Raw genomic sequence first — 14,305 nt, forward strand, 5'->3', positions numbered from 1 at the left:
CAAATATTGGCATTAAAAATAATAATGGGTCCCAAATCGAAATAAAAACTAACCTATCTCTCAAGTTGGACTAAACTGCTCTCCGTGAAGTAATCCCCATTAAAATCATTAGTTTAGGAGTTCACTGGAAACAAACAACAGGACACTGGACTAATATATATATCAAAATAAATAGTGAACTTATAAAATAAATTTTATTAATGTAAAGGTAATATTTTCCAACTGCTTACATAAGCTATCTCAATTGAAACTGTCATAACCATAATGTTGACACCAGGAACAGACATGCCTGATGACAACTGATGATGCCTACTACTCGGCTAAGTCGAGTTAGTATGTCTTTTGTGGGGCGATGTATATGCTTTTACAACTAGATCCCAAAAAATGTTCAAAACAGAAGTATTACGTTATTCAAAAGAATTGTTTTTGTGGTAAAGGTTACTATAACATAAATGACTTTCTTAATGATACCACAGATTAGGAATGGAGTGACCGCCCTCAGCCTATTAAATAATAAGTTTAATTGTATAATATTACTTTGTAAACATATTTATTCGATGAAAAAAAATGCCCGCTGAGTTTGTTGCGCCCATTCTTCTCAGGTCTGAGGCATTCATTTTGGAATGGGTGTTAGTTTTTTGACTTTCAATAAGTTATGTCACATCCTATTTTGAATAATAATATTTGAATTTGAATTTGAATTATATATATTTTTACAGAGTAAATAATAATAATGCGTACCGTAGCATAGACAAGCAAATCGTGCAAGAGCGAACATTTCTATCGAAGATATAGGAAGACGGAAAAGGAAAGCGATTGTTACTGTAACTTATTTTTATCTACAACCATGCTATTAAAGATTCTAAAACAGTTACCTTATTGCCAACATTAAAACACCCAATGTCCTAATTACTTAGTTTATTTGTATATAATCAGAAATGTAAAAATAAACTATTTCAGAATCTTTTAGAGGATTCATATTCTGGGTGTAGATAAAGTCTTGTATGCAACTCTTGATGATTAGGTATTAAAACACTCATGTGATACTATTATCACACTTGGCACTGTTTTAATATCCCCTATAACACAACAGTTGCAATGTTGTAATGTTGTACTGAACTTCATTACAACACTCGTTTGGATGATGTAATGGTTATTAGGACATTGGGTGTTTTAATGTTGGCAATAAGCTAACTGTTTCAGAATCTTTAATAGAGGTTTTAAAGCATGGGTGTAGATAAACGATATTACAATGTCGAATTGAATGGTTATTTTTTATGGATTTTATGGTTCAGCCCTTAGATAATTTATGCGCCTAGAAAGAGTCTCTTGTTGCTAGACCACCGATAAAAACAGGCCAGGAGTATTAGTTTAGTTGCGTGACAAGCTACGTCTTACACTTGCGATTTGAATGACAATTTGTGTTAGTGTGCGTGAATTGCTCAAAATGGAGGTTAACTAACCTCGAAAAAAAATAAGTTTAGAGTTCTAAACTTATTTTTTTTCGACATTTTCACAGCTGTCATAGTCTATCTAGATTCTAGACATATAAATCATTTAAGATTCAGCCTTTGTGTTGTTTTGCTGGATTGTATAATTTTTAAATATATAATGTTGTAAGCTTTTGTGAAATTACCATGTATCTGAATAATTTGTTCTGTTTTAAAGTTCTGGGTCCTCGCTTCTTTGATTACTTACTCATAAATGAAACCACAACCTGAGAGTTGAACAAAGCATACAAGATTTTATCAACGATATGTCACTCGAACGGTTGGCTCACTTGGAAATTGCGCTCGCACAGAACGCGAAAGGTCGCGGATTCGAGTCCCTCATCGTTCATTAAATTTTGTGTCAGTTTTATTTGTGTAATTAATCCCAGAAGTGAGGGTTATCACTTTAAAACATAACAAATTATTAAGTTTTGCAAGAGCGACATCTCAAGTCAATCGCCTGGGGTTGATTAGGTTATCAACTGTTAAGTAGATCCTGTAGATGAAGCCACAACCTGAGAGTTCAACAAGACGTACAAGATTTTATCAAAGATACGTCACTCGAACGGTTGGCTCAGTTGGAAAGAGATCTCGCGCGGTACGCGAGAGGTCTCGGGTTCGAGTCCCGTTTTGAGTGTTTTCAGTGTTATTTATGTATTTGAATTTTTGGTGATTGACCTTGACAAACAATCTATTGATTTTATGTCAATAAAAGGTTTTTGACTTTGACTTTATCAGGCCTTCAGGTCGTTTTTAAGCTAGTATATTCTGAGATAATGAAATTGACATTGAAAGTGAAATCTATTAACAAGAGAAAATAAACAGAAGTAGGCCCTTACCATTTTTTGTACTCTTATTTGAATACTGAATGGATCACTAGATACCGTTGCAGAAGCATTTAACTATATATAGAGAAAACATAGAAATGAAATAAAATAACTACTAACTGTAAAAGTTATATTTTTAATTTATCAAGTAATTATAATAAATACAGCTTGATAATAGCTAATACTGTATCAATTGGAAACCAAAAATAAAGAGAAGTACATGATATATTTAACCTATTTAATAATGTACTTGCACCGCTAGATGGCGTTGTAATTAGTAACTAAGAAATGTTTAATTAAATTTCCCAAACATGTTTAAATCCTGAGTAAATATTATGTGAGCCAATTTTGTGTTTCGGTCTGAAGGGTGTCGTAGATTGTGAAATTACTGGGCAAACGAGACTTAATATATTTTGTCTCGAGGTGACTACCGCAATTGTAGTGCCACTAAGAATTTTTGGGTTATTCAAGAATACTGCATTGTAATGGACACTCAATTACCATTAACTGAACGTCCTGTTTCGTCCCTTAATGTGATTTAAAAAATATAGAATAATTTTTGTCACTCGGAAATAATTTTGATTTTCATGATAAAGTTTTTTCATACATCCGTTTCTGTACCGCTGATAATATGTACAAATCCTGCCAAGATCAGTTGAGTATTTTACAAACAAAATGCTATACTTACAATTACATTTACAATTCTTATTATATTATATATAAAATAAAATTTAAAAATTGAAACGTCTATTTCAATCACAATAAATTATCAGCTGGCATTTGCGTTCTGCTACATCCCTGAAAAAAAAAGGAATATATTAAATAATATCTTTGTATATTAAGTATATAAAGCTTCAAAATGTACCTGTCTTTCTGTTTGTTCGCGATAAACTCAAAAACTACTGCACCGATTTGACTTCACCAATGGATAGCGTGGTTTTCGAGGGAGGTTTGAGTATATAATTTGTTGGCTTTTTGGATACACATTTATATACATTACCGATATTTGTTGGTGGTGTCGGAAAAAAATCACCCGCTTGGTTGCTTTCAACGAAAACGCTGTTTAAATAAACCCTTTGAGATATAAAAAAATATGTATGTTGGAATTGTGTATCTTATATACTTATATACGTAAATAAATAAATATAGGTCTACAGAAAAGTCCGCAATGGCCTGTCTATCTCTTAAGGCTAACATACTATATCCATTTTAATACTATAAATAATTGTCAATTATAAAGCGTTGATGGAATAGTTATTTCTGCTACTATTGTGTAATAAGGGGTATTAAAACACGAATGTGGATTGATAATGGTATCACATGAGTGTTTTAATACCTGATTATCAACAGTTGCATACAAGACTTTATCTACACCCATAATATGAATCCTCTATAAAAGATTCTGAAACAGTTAGCTTACTGCTAACATTAAAACAGCCAGTCCTAGTCATCATCAGCTGGAAGACGTACACTGCTGGACAAAGGCCTCCCACAAAGATTTCCACGACGATCGGTCCTGCGCTGCCCTCATCCAACGTATTCCGGCGATCTTGACCAGATCGTCGGCCCATCTTATGGGGTGCCTATCAACACTGCTTCTTCCGGTACGTGGTCGCCATTCGAGGACTTTACTGTCCCAACGGCCATCTGTCCGTCGAACTATGTGCCCTGCCCACTGACACTTCAGATTCGTTTGGACTATGTCGGTTACTTTGGTTCTCCTACGGATCTCCTCATTTCTGATTCGATCTCGCAGGGAAACTCCGATCATAGCTCTCTCCATTGCCCTCTGAGCGACCATGAGCTATCTCATAAGGCCCATAGTTAGCGATCACGTCTGCGTACCGAAAGTCATCACTGGCAACACATACTGGTTGAAATCCTTCGTCTTCAGAAAATGCGGTATTTGGGACGAGAAGATTTTACGGAGCTTCCCGAACGCTACCCATCCGAGTTGGATTCGACGAGTGACCTCCTTCTCGAAATTGGACCTGCCTTACTGGATTGTTTGTCCGAGGTAGACGTACTCGTCGACAATTTCGAGAGTACAGTTCCCAATTGTTATGGCAGTAGGTGTGACATGGACATTTGACTTGATATTCGACTTGTCCATGTTCAATTTGAGACCTACTCCAAGGGAAGCTGTATTGAGGCCATCGAGCATATGGCTTGTCTTCTCTTGTCTGACTCCCCTCTGCAGTCGGATAAGCTTCGAGAGCTGATCCCAGAGACAGACCGACATGGTGGCGTTTCTATACAAACACTTCAACGCTTCGATATATCGGTAATCAATGTGGCACCTCTGTAGAGACTAAATCACCGCCCAGGCCTCGATTGAATCAAAGGCTTTCTCATAGTCCACGAACGCCAAGCATAGTGGCTGGTTATATTCCTCTGTCTTCTGTATGACCTGCCGCAGCGTATGTATGTGGTCTATGGTGCTAAAGCCTTTTCGGAATCCGGCTTGTTCGGGAGGCTGGAAGTCGTCGAGCCTGCGCACAATACGATTCGTGATTACCCTAGAAAACCATTTATATACATGGCTCAGATGTGGTCTTGTATAACTGTCCGTAGAACTTCTCGACTTCCCTCAAAAGTGCGGGTTTAGACGAAACGACCCTGCCGTCACCGGTCCTCAGCTTGTCAGTTGGCTCTGCCCGATAGACAAATCTCGTGCGACTTTTGAGCCTTTGTTACGCTCTATGGCCGCCTTCACATAATCTGTATTGTGGTGGCGTAAATCGCGAGTCTATGACTTGGAGATCTGTCTATTTAGCTGCCTATACTGGGAAGCATCGTCCGGGGACTGAAGGGTCATTTGGCGTCTTACATCCATCAGTTTGAGGGTATAGTCTGAGATTTTTCCGGTTCTTTTTGAACGGCTGGCCTTGAAGAACTTAGACCCAGCCGTTTGAATAGTTGCCACAAACCTGTTATTAAACTCGTCCACGTCTACGCAGTCACCGAGGCATTCGAAGCGGTTTTGCAATTCGAGTTGAAAGTTTTCGGGGTATTGGATCTGGATGGGTGCGGGTCGGAGCGTAGACTTCACCAGACGAGACCGCTCCAGTTTTGGATTGATATTCAATGGGCCTCTTACTATGCGGTGATCACTCCCAGTTTTCACTGAGTTTATCACGGAGACATCATTGAATATATGTCTTTTGGAACGCGCGTAAACGAAAATGTTATTTTTTATTAAATTCATACAGATACCACGCATCGAGCAATAAGAATGTGATTGTCTGTTGAAACTCTTAGCGCATGAAGGGATCGAAAAAAAACAAAAGAGGGTTGTTATGAAATTCAGTACAACATTACATCAACCGTTTGGATGATGTAATGGTTATTAGGGCATTGGGTGTTTTAATGTTGGCAATAAGCTAACTGTTTCAGAATCTTTAATAGAGTATTTAAAGCATGGGTGTAGATAAAAGCTGTTTACACAAATACTCTACGATATTAATCCGTATCATTTAATTACAACACATTATAAAAGCATTCAGAAATACGTTTTTGTTTCACTTTTAACTTTAACTTTTAGAAGCTTTAGAATATTTTCAGTAAAATTGTGCTTAGTATGTCCTAATATGCTGTCTGGTAAAATAAAATAGAATACCGAGTCCGAATAATACTAGAACAGAATTCTTTCATTTTCGCTTCATAAAGCGGTGGTAAAAATAATTTGATATACTAGGTGACTGTTTACGTCTTTTTACTCACTGTAAGTTCCTGATTGTAGGAATGTCTGCAGCATCTGGTAGCCAAAGTAAGAAGCGACGCCAACACCAGCAACTCCAGCCACGGCACTTATTGCAATTACTGCTGTTACGCCCATCCTTGCAGCAGGGCTTGCGGTGTATATCACAGAGGTATGATTCGCATTTAAGGCTGATGCAGGTATATCATACTTTAAATTGATGATAGTAGTTTTATTTTCGTTTTCAAGTTCAATAGTTACATTTATTGCTTTGCAACGGTCTTCTGACTTCAAGTAGTTTGGTAGAATAGTCCTTCTGGAAGTAATAAAAAGGTTATAATAGAGTTAATTATTTTTAATTTCTCTGCCTGTATTGTGAGAATCTAACCCGGTTGAATAGTGAACAGTTGCGAAGAAAATCCCTAAATGTAACAAATTGTTTAGATTTCAAAGAGAGTCATCTAAAGTCTGTTTTTATTAGAAAAAGTTAAGAAACGTTCACCTCGTAGTTGTTAAGACAGATGAATAGTTTAAAGTGAGTGCCACTCTGGATTATTGTTGAATCTCATGATTCTGAGCGGCATTGCAGTCGAGCTCGTTCTAGTTAGTTCTCGTCTAGCTCTACGGCGCCTTTCATACCAAAACAAAATAATACTTGTTCAATGATTCTCTACGGCAGAAAAATGCGCCGATTATTGAAGTTGAGCAGGCTATCAAAGTAGATCCTGTAGATGGAGCCACAACCAGAGAGTTAAACAATATGTCTAGATTTATGGATGTAAGTATCAGACGGTTGGCTAAGCGTTAACCCTAGTAAGGTTAAAAGCGTAGTACGCTTCATCTCTAAAGATATGGGTTCATCCACACATTTTGCAAAGGTTAAAATTTTAATAGGTTTTTTTGTAAACTACATATGAATTGATATTTAAATGAAATTTTATCTTGAATAAAAGACGCCTTTCTTTAAACATCGTCCAGGCACCTATCTTCTCTCCACCAAGTAATCACATGTCCATTTTTGCCAGTACCTGGCACTCTGTTTTAACACTTCAATAACATCACTTCAGATGCAAGGCGTCAACAGCTGGACAGAGGCATCTTACAAAATTCTTAATGTTACTGACGATCAGTCCTACGCTGACATCATTAACCCTTGACCATATCATCGTTCCATCAGGCCCTAATAACTAAAGACGTAGTCTTCCAGGACGTGGTGGCCATACGAGGATTTTTCTATCCCAACGGCCAACTGTACTTCGAGCTAGCTGCCTTTCCCACTTCAGTTTTTCTTCAATCAGCCGGGCTATGTCGGCGTATTATTTACTTTGGTACATATTATATACTAATAATTAATGGAAAGCGGGTTTTTTACTTCGGTTATACTGCGAAAACTACTGAACCGATCGAAATAATACTTACACCATAAGATGCAACATGTAGGTTTTAGTATGATATTTTGGTGATTATTTATCCGAAACCTATATTTTTTGACTTAGAAATACCTATATATTCGCAATACAAATAATTCAGTTAATGACATTTCATTACCTATGACAATTCATACAACGAGCCGGCGCGGGGTACTAAATTTACAATGGCAAAAACCATCAATTATGGATTAGTCTCCACTGAGCTCCAATTAGATACCGCAGGCGTAGTCGTAAAGTGCGGCAACTTTAACTACGCCCAAATGGTGTGGTATCCATACTCTAGCCGGCATCCTGCTAAAGCTAATGTCACTGTTGAACATTATTGTGCCAAAACGGCAAGTATGTACATCCGAGAAGAAGTTTCGATAATAAAGTATACATAAAGGTAATGGTAGTAGTATTTAAATGTAGTGATATGTTTTTGTGTTTTAATACAAAAGTAAGTGGAGCGACCGTTTCTACATAGTGAAGAGCGTATTCAACCTTTAAGACTGATGTCCCAAGATATAGCCAAAATAGCGCATAATTGTAACCATTTCTGGACGGTTTTTATAAAGCTTATATTAAAGAAATATTATATATTTACAGAATATGAAAATAAAATGAATTTTTTCATTACAATTTTATTTTTTATAGACAGTGCGAAAAAAAATCACCAAAGTAAAATTTTTACAGTTAGAGCCGTGCCAATTATTCAATCTAGATAAAAAGCCTACGAATATTTATTAATTGTACACCAATACTATTTAAAATGACATAGTTTTGTAAAGAAAATTGTATTATGTTTGTAATAAATTAAAAATGTTTCTTATTCCGGAGAGGTAACCTAGCTTCGCTGGATTTCTCAAGGCCGTTGGCTTGGTTCCCAGACTTAAGAAAGAAGTGTATTGCGTCTTGGAATCACCGCCGCCATATCACCATATATTTATCTTTTATCTTTTATAGACAAAACAATCACAAAGACTAGGAATTGGACCGAGTAAAGTCATCAGCCATGATGTTCGAGAGATACTCGGTTGGTGGAAATTAACAGATCTTGGTGCAGCACGTAGCAGTGTAGATGGTGACGTTTGGACAGCAGCAGCCACCACAGCATTCTTCGCAAGGTCCACACGGTCCGCAGCACATATTGATTGTTTGAAGAACTTAAACTTTGATAATAGAAATACTTCAGATATTGTTAGCGCTTAAAATATATTTTTTATATTTTTAAAATGTATTTTATTTTCACATGTGAATTTTATAAACTATAACTAAGTATATATTATAATATTGACACACTTTTTACACAAATTATCTTGCCCCAAGTTAAGCATATATAGCCTGTGTTATGGGTTACAAGAAAATGATATATTTAATACAATATACTTACTTAAACATACATAAATGCATTTAAACATCCATGACTCGGAAACAAATATCCATATTCATCATATAAATGCTTGCACCTACCGGGATTTGAACCCGGGACCTCTAGATTAGTAGGTAGGATCGCTAACCACTCGGCTATACAGGTCGTATATATTGGATGAAATCTACTCATCCGAACCATATTACAGATTCATTTATTAAAATTAACAGACTCTATCTTCAGAGACCTAGGAAAAAAAAAATATGAAAAAAATATAAACTATTCTTACACGTTTGTCATTTTGTTACTGCACACTTCATCAATTAGTATTGTCAATTCCACACATTCTTGAGCTTTTATTGAGTGCAGACAGAGCAATACCTGAAAATAACAATAACTATAATAGTACTTTTCATTATTATAATAAAACAGCATTATAAAAATATACTGAAATTTTAATAATATTTTTTTTATGACAATAAGGGAAGAGACAAGCAGGACGTTCAGCTGATGGTAATTGTTGCGCCCTACCCATTACAATGCAGTGCCGCTCAGGATTCTTGAAAAACCCCAAAAATTCTGAGTATAACTAAGCACTAAATATAAGTTTGCTCGTCACCTTGAGACATAAGATGTCAAGTTTCATTTGGCCAGTAATTTCACTAGCTACGGCGCCCTTCTGACTGAAACACAATAATGCTTAAATATTACTGTTTTACGGCAGAAATACTTAGGCGCTGTTGTGGTACCCATAATCTAGCCGGCAACCTGTGCAAAGGAGTTGTAGGTTAAGTTGTAGGTTAGGAATATAGAATTATAATTAAGGTGAAACAACCACAGAATCCGTCTACAAGTCTCTCATCTACAGAAACTTGTCTCGGCAACATCAGGAGAAGGTGTTGGAAGGTTGTGATGCTGTCCACGTATACTTGTCTATGATGCACTTCATTTGAATTTGCATTATGTTATTTTTATTGCTTTTGATGTGCGGTGTCGTTCTCTACACATCAAAAGCAATAAGCTCGATATCCATATTGTTTGCGCGGTGGCCATTTTGGATTAAAAAAAAACCTGAACGATAAAAGGCTAGTAGGGAAGGTGTTCTACTTACTAGCGGCCACGCGCTAGACCTGCACGATACAAAGCTAGCAGGGAAGCCCGACAGTAAGAAATACTCTTTCTCAATCGGTGTCAATCGCTCTCTCCCTTGAACGAAAACCTCCTTCTCTTCTTGAACAAAAACGTCTCAAATTTTCGTGAGGCTCTATTACGTTTCATTTGTAAAAATTTTACCCTTATGTATTATATTTTCTCATATACAAGTTAACACAATGTTTTCATCAAGTATTATTTACGTTTTAATTAATTGCTACAGCCGCTAGTCCACCCTATCAACCCGTTATATAATACATACAAACGCTCGTACAAGATTATGGCGTTTTATCGCATCTTTCTTAAAAAATATTAAGTAATAGGTATCTTCTGCATAATATCTATGTATCTTAAGCATCGGTTATATCTACCTGGTTATTAAACCAATATGTGGTTGCTGTCGAAGCAGAAAATAAAATAAATTCATGAAAAAAATTCAGTATAAGACGTAAGTATCCATCCCTACTCTGTATATCTTGCTTTTTTGCACAAATTTTAACTGACTTTGGCTTGAAACCTCGCGCATGTAATGGAGATTTTATATGGTAAACATTCGCTTCACAAACATGTAAGAAAAATTTAAAAACACGTATTTCCTGGAAGAAGTTTTATGTAATTTCTGCACACTATTTCCGTTCTTGACCACGTACCGGAAGACGTAGTGTGCAGGTACAAGATGGACTGACGATCTGGCCAAGATCACCTGAGTAGGTTGGCTGAGGGTAGCGCAGGACCGATCGTCATGGCGATCTTTGGGTGAGGATTTGTCCAACAGTGGACGTCTTCCGACTTATGATGGTGATGATCCATCAAATACTCAATAATCTTTTAGTCTCATCAAAAGCATTCGTCCATTGAAATCTATCTAGTCTAGCTAGAAATAAGTTTGGAAAATCTTATAATGCTCGCCTGATAATCTCAGTTTCCACACTAAAATTCATTATTTTTAAAATTGTACACAAGTACTTAGATGCACACGTTCTCATGTGACAAAGCTGTTGTATTCCCTGAAGGCCTTAGATGGTGTCACTACCGTCGAAGTGAGTGGTATTTTAAATTGAAATTTGAATAGAGACTAGAGTTATGGAGGTCCAAGTGACAAGTACAGTGTCATGACAAAAAACAAATGTACAATTGCAAAGTCGATTATCAATAATTACGTCTGCATACCGTAAGTCATCACTGGCAACACACACTGGTTTGGTGGATTACTTAATCATCAAGAATTATTGTTTTGACTTTAACAGGAATCACGAAATCACCATAAATATACCTTCTTTTAAATGCTAAGTACACTAATGAATCAATAAAAATTGAACTTGTTTAAGCAGCTGGGTTGGAAGCGAAATAGGAGACAGAAAATACTGCTTGTTTTCGTAAAGAAAACAATTTCCCAAACGTGACACAAAGAATACAGAGATTAGGAGACCTATTTTAGCCACAGGTGCTTATTTGTATAAATAAATAGTTGTATAAATAAATAGTAAATAAACACTTACTGTGAGTAAAAATACAATTTCCAACACGTTGTGAGGCATATTGGAATATATTTTGTCAGGGAATCAACAACTCCATTGAAGGCACAAACGTTCTACAAGCTTGGAGCACACTGGTTTAGTTTGGTAAGTTTTCCTTGTATAGAGTTTATTCATAGTTATTTTTAACTCATTATTCCATTAAGTACAGTGTTTTGTTTCCTTGCCAAACTTGTGTTTGTACGTAATAATATGATGATACAATCTCAAATGAATGGAATGAAGCTTTTGATCTTCTTCGTCTAATAACAGTAGTGTTAAAATAATAACTAATAAAAAATTGTACCTAAGACAGTTATTTAGATATCTATTTTTTTTTAATTGACAAAATGTACTCAAACGATTTTTGCATATTTTGAAAGGTCAATTATTATTTGAGTATTGACTACCAAAATATCAAAAATGTACATATCAAACTTACAAGTGTTTTAATAATTAGAACGAAAAAAGGGATTTATGGCCAATATACCCTATGTACTTAGGCCAGTACTATAGTGTACCTAGGAATTGGGGGTAATTTATGGAAAATATAAGTATTCTTAACTTAAACCGTTTTATTCGTTTAGATAACATAATATTTAAATAAATAATACTAAAACTCATAAATTCTGAACAAAATCAAAATGACATTCATAGTTTCTTTTGCCTAATGAGACATAGCTTTTATATTTTATTAGGAATATTATATTACAAAGGGTGGATTTCAAATATTTTGGGGTTACTTATCTCGTATCTTTTAATACTAGTTAAAGAATAGAACCCATAGCTTTATATGCCAGTTCAGTGACCAACGGCCGTTCCCAATATACTATCTACAGATACAGATAAAGTACTACCTTCTACTGTCAGTAATTAGCTGTCAATAATCTGTAGCTGTCCCAATATACCCGATAAGTCATTCTTATCGCCTTATATTGGGACTCGTGAATTGCAATTTCCATACAAACTTCTATCGCTGGTAAGCTATACGTCGTCCCTTTGACAGACAGCGTGTACGTATTAGGTGAGTTACCGTCGATAAGTTTATTGGGACAGAAAAGTCAACGATAGTAACGGTTTTTATCTCAAGTAAGAGATAGACTTAATATTGGGAACGGCCGTTAGTATTATAATAATTTTAAAACTATCAGACTTCCAAAGCATATTATAAATACTTACATTTTTCCCCAAAAACATTTTAACGTCGATAACACCAAACACCGACTTAATGGCGGTAAGTGACTACTTTCAAATTGAATACTCAGTAGTGTCGTACAGAATACACTAGAGAATAGAATTTAACATCGCGGGAATTTTTTAAAGCAGACTTATGGTCTACTTATGGGTACTGCAGGTTCCCCTACTTTTAAGTATAAAACTCTAAAGATAACATTAAATTCAACAACAAGAAGTAGTGATCCCGCCACCACGTACCGCCCGTTCATTAGTTAGAGCTTGGACCAGCCATCCTTTGCCCATATATTTTAGAGAAAAACCCATACCACAAAGCCGATACGTATTAAAAGGCCGGCAACGCTCTTGTGATTCCTCTGGTGTTGCAAGAGAATGTGGGCGGCGGTGATCACTTAACACCAGGTGACCCGTACGCTCGTTTGTCCTCCTATTCCATAAAAAAAAAACATATCAAAAAGTGGGACCCAATAACCTCTAACAAGAAATCTCAATGCAAATTCTAATATTTTCATTCAAATTAGGATTTATATGTTGAAAGTCTAACCTCCTTATTCATAATGGTCCGCTAACTTTAAACAGCCGCTACGGAGTGTTTTTTCTCATTCTGACTTAGGTCAATAGAAGAAGACAGAGTGAGAATTAGCAATGCTTTAAGATAGCAGACTATTATGAATAAGGGGGTAAGTATGCATCAGACCAGAGAATAACGGGCGCAAGAAAATGGGCGGGTTTATTCTTTATAAAAATATGGATTACTTTACAATTTAATAATGAAAAAAAAAAACATATATAATTAAATAGCCTGAGGGTGTTCGCTACATTCCCATTATGTGGTTATATAATTAAGAATGTTATTCACAATCGCTCCATGTCATTAATGAATGAATCTTTATACTGAATATAGTTTGGAATATTCGTTGAAAATCTAAAAATAATCATAACAGCTTCATTATTCTATTATCGTAAAAAATTCAGAGGAATAAAACAATGTTGCGTACAATTGCGCACTGTATATATTATATGAACAAGACAATTATTATCTTAATGACAAAAGCTATAGAGGCGAAAATACTTTACTGTTTATCACAAAATAGTGACATGGATATACTCATATTTAGATGGAGCGTATTAATTCATAGGCTCAAAATAATATTATAAAAAACTAAACGTAAATTTAGTACAATCACATTACAGTCAAACCCCCTTATTCATAATGGTCCGCTAAGTTTAAACAGCCGCTAAGGAGTGTTTTTTCTCATTCTGACTTAGGTCAATAGAAGAAGACAGAGTGCGAATTTGCAATGCTTTAAGTTAGCAGACTATTATGAATAAGGGGGACATTATTATTGTAACACCGTTTTTGGCCGCTTTAAGAAAAATTTAAGAGTATATTTTTTGAAGTGAATTTGAAATTTGATAAAGAAGTACAGAGCGTCGGAAGTTAAAATAAAACTCATTGAATGTATCTTCTACACAATTTTGACTACATGACTATAATTTCGTCACAGAATCCGTCTGCATGTACATAGGTCTGGATGTAACACATCATACCGTATCCGTAGTATAATGTGTGTCATTGATCTCGGATTGATGGGTTCACTTTCTGTTATAATAATAAGGGTTTGTTTGTCTGTCTGTGTCTGTCGC

General features: G+C 35.6%; 1 long non-coding RNA gene across 1 annotated transcript; it reads right to left on the reverse strand.

Annotated features, from left to right (window-relative positions):
- Window positions 1–2,433: 2,433 nt before the first annotated feature.
- On the reverse strand, window positions 2,434–11,575 carry LOC126976707 (uncharacterized). Its single transcript, XR_007731963.1, has 4 exons — window positions 11,450–11,575; window positions 9,088–9,179; window positions 6,041–6,333; window positions 2,434–3,115 (listed from the first exon to the last, which is right to left on the reverse strand). It is a non-coding gene; the product is annotated as an uncharacterized LOC126976707 (long non-coding RNA).
- Between the last annotated feature and the right edge of the window lie 2,730 nt (window positions 11,576–14,305).

The sequence above is a fragment of the Leptidea sinapis genome, chromosome 42 (assembly GCF_905404315.1).
Source record: "Leptidea sinapis chromosome 42, ilLepSina1.1, whole genome shotgun sequence".
NCBI classification, from domain to species: domain Eukaryota; kingdom Metazoa; phylum Arthropoda; class Insecta; order Lepidoptera; family Pieridae; genus Leptidea; species Leptidea sinapis.